Below are 7467 nucleotides of genomic sequence, written 5' to 3'. Positions count from 1 at the left end.
AAATGTAAAACTTGGATAAAAATGTTTTTCTACAAGGAAAACCCAGTTTATGAGTGGTTTAAAATTAAACAAATGATATAGGACAGTGGTTTTCAAAGAGACAGAGGGGTGGAGTGTTTCTGGGCACCATGGAGTGAGACATGAAGTGGGATTTATGCCCCTCATCTTTTGTGGTTTCAAGAAAGACTGAAAAAAAGGAAAAAAAAATTGACAATGTCCCCTTCCCTTGCAATTGTCTTTTCCTTTTGAAAATCACTGCATGAAACAGAAATTACATTGGCAAAAACATGACTGGAGACCTAAAACATGATTTCTATGTCAGTGCCATTAAAATGTGAAGTTTCAACAAAGATTTGGATATTTTCCTATAAAATCAATGAGCAAACTAAGTTCTTAGGAAGAAACTAAATTTTGTTATTTCCACCTTCCCTAATTCTGTCCTTCCACTGCCTCCGAACTATCAATATGTGTAGACATTGCAAAGAAATTCTAACAAAGTCTCCAGCCACACCTTACCTTGAAAACCTTTCATTTAAAGGCTGCATAGAATTTAAGAAGGCAAACCCTAAAATTATAGAAAACTCTAGAATGATAATGTACAATTACCAAAAAGAATACATCATGTCAGGGCAGAATGTGCATAGTGTTCTTAGACATAATCACTAATAAAGAGCAGCCAAATACTAGAACTTCCTCTGCATTCAATAGCAAACAGTATCAAAATGTAAATGGCAATCAAGGAAAAAAGAACACCACAAAGATCATTTTTCTTTGATGGAATCATGAAGAGCGAAATTGCAAGAATAGTGGAACCCAAGCTTTGGCCACTTCTCAAAACTTCATTACTTCAACAAAATAGAACAACTCTCCATGGAAAAGACTCATTCAGCAAACATGACTTCTTTCCATATATTTTTTCTTTCACATTAGATTAAACAGAAGTTGCTAACATTTTAGAATCAGTGATTACACCTTTTTTCAATTAGAAAAGTTTAAATATTTACATAATTTTTATTGCTGTTTAATATAACAATAAACTTTAAGCTGCCTTGTAGAATCCATCCAGTAATGTAAGAAATTGAAATCCACCACTCAAGAAGACACCGTTATGGCTGAAATGTATCTGATGCTCAGCATACAGCATGAGTAAGATAAGTTCTTGTGTGTCATTTTGGTCTTGCTTCAGTCATCTGTGTTCATCTCTCAGAAAGCAAAAGAATCCATTTGACATTTCAATAAATATCAAATTGCCAAAAAAATAGCATCCATGGACCAGAGATCCAAGAAAGAGCAGTTTTGATGAATGATTCCCAGAATCAAATGAGTCCACCTTTAGTCCAATGAGATGATGTCAGGAATGTTACTTCCACTGCTGATTATGACCCCTGTCTCACTTCTGCTTCTGGATGAACTAACATGAGTACTGTTTTCATGGGGGCTGGTGGTGGTGACAGACATACTGCTTGCTGTAAAGGTTGAGGTGAGACTATCCAAAAACATAGGAGGACAGTACTGGGGATCAACTGGAATAAGGGAAAGAAAATCCAAACTTGGCAAGTCTGATGACATGCTTGATATTGGTGTGTGGTGGAATGGTACTGAGTAGTCTGTTAATGAAAATGGAATAACAGCAGGATCAACTGAAGTCACACTGGGGACCCTTACAGAAGATGGCTGATACATGAGAACCCCTTTGGTTGGGCTGCTTTGTGTTTCTGACATAAAGATGCATTTCCTCTTTGCAGGGGGTCTTCCTCTTCACCAGAAGAGCTTTCTATTGTTAGGTCAATAATATCCACTTTCTTCTTGCTTGCCTCACTGGCTACAGTCACTGAACAAGGCTTACTGAGTACACTTGAAGTTTCTATTTTTGTACATGGTTGGCTGGACACTTTCATAGCTTCTTTCTTCAGTCTCATAGTACACCAAGAACCATCTTCTTGGAATTTGATTTCATCCACATCAGAACAGTCATTGAGATTTTCCATAAAAAGCCCATCTAATATTAGACTTTCATAGGCAGCTTTTTTGTCACACACAGGACAAATCCAGGTGAGCTTCTTCTCATTCATTTATAGATAAAGGGCAGCATCAAAGCACTGTAGATGTGTACAAGTCACAGCATGGCACGGGATTGTCAGCCTCATTTTTCCTAAAGGACACATCAAGGACACTCAAAGACTAGTTGTAGCAATTTCACTATCTGGATCTGCAGTAAGTTTTTCTTTAACTTTCCAATTTCAGATGCCCAAGAAATGGAAGTCTGGTTTGGCACAGCTGAAGACAACCTAACTAACAATGTAATATTCAAGGAACGTCCAGGGCGCTTCTGTCCAATCCCATTTTTAGGTGGTGGTGCATAGCCAGGCAAAGGAAACAGCTTCCCATTTACTTTTATACATAGACTATTGGGATAGTTATCTTCTTGAGGAAAACTCGTCTCCACCAGGCAAAGTCTCAGCTGAAATTGGACTGTATAATCTCTCCTACAACCTGGCAAAAAATCCCTTGATATGCATAACTCTCTAACTTGCTGAGGTGTCAAAGAAAAAATAAAAAAACTTCTCTTGAAATCGTTGAATGCTGCTTTGAACTAAACTTGTGGGCTTGATGAGAACATCAAGGACATCAAAAAAGGGCAGGTTTTTTAACTGCACATCAGGATGGAAAGGAGGAATTGGAGGAGATGGCTGCTGCATCTCAAATGTGGGCTTGGTATCTTGAAACAGCACAGAAGCAACAGGAGAGGATGGAGAATGAGGTGTAACTGAAGTGGAGGGTAATGAGTGGATTCCAGTCACAGTCAAGTCAGGTTCTAGAGGTGAGGAGTTACCATCCAAATTAAAAACTGATGATTTGATTGTGGATCAGTCAGAAAGTCCTTCAAGAGTCCGTGGATACCGACGTCTATACAATTCTCGGATTTTAATCTGAACCGCAGGGCTGCAGTCACTCAATAAATGCAGTGCCCTCATTAGTAGGTCATGTTTGCATCCACTTTTATTCCACCCAGCAAAGCCTAGTAACACTTGTAGTTCAGAAACCCTAAAAGTATAAACCATATTCCTCAACTTTGAAATCCACCATTTTATATCACCCATGGGCGCCGCCGCAGCTGCCGCCACCGTTCCCCCTCCCGCTGCCGCCAACAACGCCACAGCCGCCACCACCACGGCCACCACCACCTCCAGCACCATCCTGCACTGGGCGCCACTAAAGACACCACCAAAACTCAGTTTTTTCTAATGCTGATTTTTCCACTTTCTAATGTTTAACCTAGTTTACCTCCCTACAAAATGTGCACCCACTTCTTTTGCTTTATTTTGTTGTCTGTGATATTTAACTTTCTTATTCTTTGTTCTCTCTCCTCCTCTCCCCTTTTATATTTACCAACTTTCCTCTTATATAAGCTATGGGAAGCCATCCGTATATAGCAGAATCAAACTAGGGTGAGCCATGGTATGCAGAGGCCTAATTTCCAGGAACTAACAAGTACAAAAGTCTGTCCCAGATTACCAGGAAGCATGTGGTGCTGCATTCCATTGGTTCCCTGTGTCCTTCTGCAATATCTCTCCTAAGAGAATGGCTTCCCTAACTCCACTCTATCCTGTCAATCACAGAAGAAGCTCCTCCAGGTCTTAAATGCCTTTACCTGTGTATTCAAAATAAAAGAGTTGGGTGAGTGGTAGTTGTTAGAGGCCAGAGATGTATGGCTAGAAACATCATGCCTCCTCTCATTTAAAAAGAGTATTGGCTCTTGTATGTTTCTTGAGTGTGTAAGTTTTTGGGAAATAGACTGAAAAACAGTCAACCTCTTCCTCCAACAATTAACCCTTTCCTCATCCACGTGGGACATGGCAGAGAAGACCTCCACACTAGGCAGATCCTGAAATGGAATTCAACTCCTTTGTTGATATTCCCAATTTAATCTGTTACTGAAACTTAATAAGATATGTCACTTATTACCATTTCACTCTTTTTCCTTTCTATATATTTATTGTGTTTAATTCTTCAACAATTAGAATCTACTAGTACCCATGTTTTAAATAAACATTATATCAAATATTATTTTATAATATGTGGTTTTTACATTCTATAGATCCTGCTATGCCATGTGTCTCTTTGATATGCATCACCAGATAAATGACCAATGCATTTTTGAGGAATACTCAGCGAGATGCCCTGGCAAAATTAATATCAATAATGAGGTGCATAAACAAAACCAAGAATCAGGAGTTGGGATGGCATCAAATTCAAAAGCTTCTACACAGCAATGGAAAGAATAACATAGAAAGTAAGCCTACAGAATGGGGGAAAATTTTTGCCATCTTGTTCTCCAATATGGGATTAAAATCCAGAATATGTAAAAATCTTACAACACTTATCTCCAAATAGCAAATGACTCAAAAAATAAATGGACAAAAGAACTACAGAGAAACTTCTTTAAAAAATAAATGAAAATGACAATAAGTATATGAAAAAAATGTTCAACATTTCTAGCAGTAAGGGAAATACAAAACAAAAGTACATTGAAACTTTATTCCAGTTAGAATGTCAACTATTAATAAATGTTAACAGGGATGCAAGGAAAAGGTTCACTCATCTCTTGTTGATGGAACTGCAAATTAGCACCATTATCCTCGAAAGCATTATAGACAAACTTCAAAATAATAGTAATAACAGGATCACTGTATGATCCAGCTATCTGAGTTACTTATACATATACAAAAGATCTAAAATAAGCATACTATATATTGGTAGGAACATAATGTATATAGCAGCACAATTCAACATAGCCAGGCAATGTAATCAGTCTAGGTACCTATCAGCAGATTAATAAACAATACACACACACACACACACACACACACACATATGCATATATGTATATAAAGGAAGATATGTATATGTGTGTGTATGATTTTTAAAAAATTATTTTTATTTGTAGGTGAACACAGTATCTTTATTTTGGTTTTATTTAATATGGTGCTGAGGATCAAACCCAGTTCCTCACATTTGCCAGGCAAGTGGTCTATAACCAAGCTATCATCCCAGCCCCTATAATGAAGTTTTACTAAGTCATAAATGAAAATGAAATCATGGTATTTTCTGGTAAATGAAAAAAAAAAACAGGAAAATATATCATGCTAAGTAAAATAGACAAGAGACTTATAAAGTAAAAGGTTTCCATCATTTGAAAAATGTTTTCTGTCACTTGAAGAAGCTAGACAAAAATAAAGGGTAAAAATGGGAAATTTTATGAAAAATAAAAGAGAGAACAGATGAGTAGAGGAAATTAATTAAGACTGGAGAGATGAGGGAAAGCAAAGAGAGTAATGGTGGAATGAATCTGAACAAATTATCCTGTGTACACATGTGAGAAAACCACTGTGACTTTGACCTTTATATATATATCCATAAAGCACAAATTAAGACAACTATAAACAAACAGAAGAATGATCTGTGGAATAGAGGAAGGTAATATCAGGAGGGAGGATGGAAGGAAATGGGAAAGTATTGGGTATTTAATTGGAGAAAATTTTATTCCATGCTTTATAATTATGTCAAAATTAACCCTGATCTTATGTACGATAATGAACTAAGAAAAAGAATTAAACCACAATAAAAATCTACAAAAACTGTATGAACACTTGGATAATGAACAATACATTTGCATGTCCAATGGATCACTGATGAAGTTGGGGTAAATTTTTAAAAACCTCAGAATGAAATGAGAACAGAGAGACAGCATCCCAGAATCTATGGGATACAATAAAAACAGTTCTTTTTTTCCAGTGTTTTATTTTCTTTTATTGAACCATATTTATACATAAAAGTGGGATTCTTCATGACATATACATAATTTGCATAGTAGTCCCTTTCTTTTCCCTTCCCATCTCTCATCCCTGATGTAGCAAAAGCAGTTGTAAGAGGGAACTTCATAAAAATGACTCTCTACATTTAAAAATCTGAGAGATTTCAAATGAAAAACCTAATGTTGCAACCCAAGGTATTAGAAAAAACAACAATAAATCAATTTGAACAAGTACAATGAAAGAAATACTACTTATCAGAGTTTAAACTATAAAATAGAAAATGAAGGAAAACTACATAGTAATAAAGGAACAGACTTTATTTTTGAAAAGGGAATCAAAATTTACAAACCCCTAACCAAGGTAATTAAAGGAAAGAGAAAGAAGAAACAAATAAATAAACCTAGAAACCAAAAGAGAAATATTAAAACAGACATCACTGAAATCCAGAAAACTACTAGGAATTTTCTGGAAAAACTTATTGTTCAATAAACAGGAATATCTAGAAAAACATTATGAAGACTGACATGTAAAAAATGGAAATCCTAGAATATCTGTATGAAGTAGTAGATATGAATCTAAACAACTCAAAATATAAATCAAAGGAATGCAATAATCCAACCTAATAGCAGGCAATTATATTGAAGCAGTAATAAAAAGCCTCCAGGACCAGAGGTGAACACAGGGCTGAATTTTATCAGATATTCAAAGAAGAACTGATACCAGTGTCCCACCATTATTTGTTAGAGAGAAGGAAAGACACTCCAAAGTAATTCTACAAAGTGAGTATTACCCTGATTGGAAAGGAAAATAAGGACACAACAAAGAAAGAAAACTACAGGCCAATATCCTTGAGGGTTGTAGTCTAAAAATTTTTATAAAATACTTGCAAAATATATTCAACATCACATTAAAAACAACAAACACTGCTGGACAAAGTGGTGTATTTTTGCATTCCCAGAAATTCAGGAGGTTGTGTCAGGTGATTTTTAGTTTCAGTCAACCTGGGCAATTTAGAGACCTGGGCTCAAAGTGAACAACAAAAGGAGATGGAGGTGTGACCAGTTGTAGAGTACACCCTTCGTTACAAAGCCCTGAGGAATTAGAAAGAGGAGGAACTTACCATAACATATGACAGACCAAGTGTAACTTTCCCTTCATAAATGAATTCTTTCTACTTATATTAATCAAGCTGTGCTTTTGGCTTGCATTCTGATTCTTTTGTTATATGATGACTTACCACAGAATTGACTACTCCCACCATATTCTACAAAAATTGATTCTATACATAAACCACAACTGTTGCTATCCTTTTTATTAGAACCCCGAGACCTTAAACTTATGTCTACGTTGTTTGGCATCATTATGTGCATATGATAGATGATATATAAAAACAATTGACAAAATCTTTTTCTTTTTTAATTTTACCTTTGGGCCGACTAATGTGAAGAGAAAACATGGATTGTTCTTTATGCTGCAACGTTCTACAAGACTGATTTCTATCACCTTTTTCTTTTTACAATCAGTATTATAGTTGTCAGGTAATATTCGGTATTCTGGTTCCCTAGTGTCAGTATTTGCTTCTATAATAATAAAAACAAAGTAGAGAGTATATAAAAAAGCTCCATAATTTCAAATCAATGAGCAGCTCAGC

The 7467-nt window shown here is 35.9% G+C and overlaps 1 pseudogene; it reads right to left on the bottom strand.

Moving 5' to 3' along the window:
* Positions 1–1191: 1191 nt before the first annotated feature.
* Positions 1192–3068, bottom strand: LOC124975149 (E3 SUMO-protein ligase PIAS2-like; annotated as a pseudogene).
* Between the last annotated feature and the right edge of the window lie 4399 nt (positions 3069–7467).

This window comes from Sciurus carolinensis, unplaced genomic scaffold (genome assembly GCF_902686445.1).
Source record: "Sciurus carolinensis unplaced genomic scaffold, mSciCar1.2, whole genome shotgun sequence".
NCBI classification, from domain to species: Eukaryota; Metazoa; Chordata; class Mammalia; order Rodentia; family Sciuridae; genus Sciurus; species Sciurus carolinensis.
Note: the sequence above shows the minus strand (reverse complement) of the source record. Positions and strands in the feature narration are given on the sequence as shown.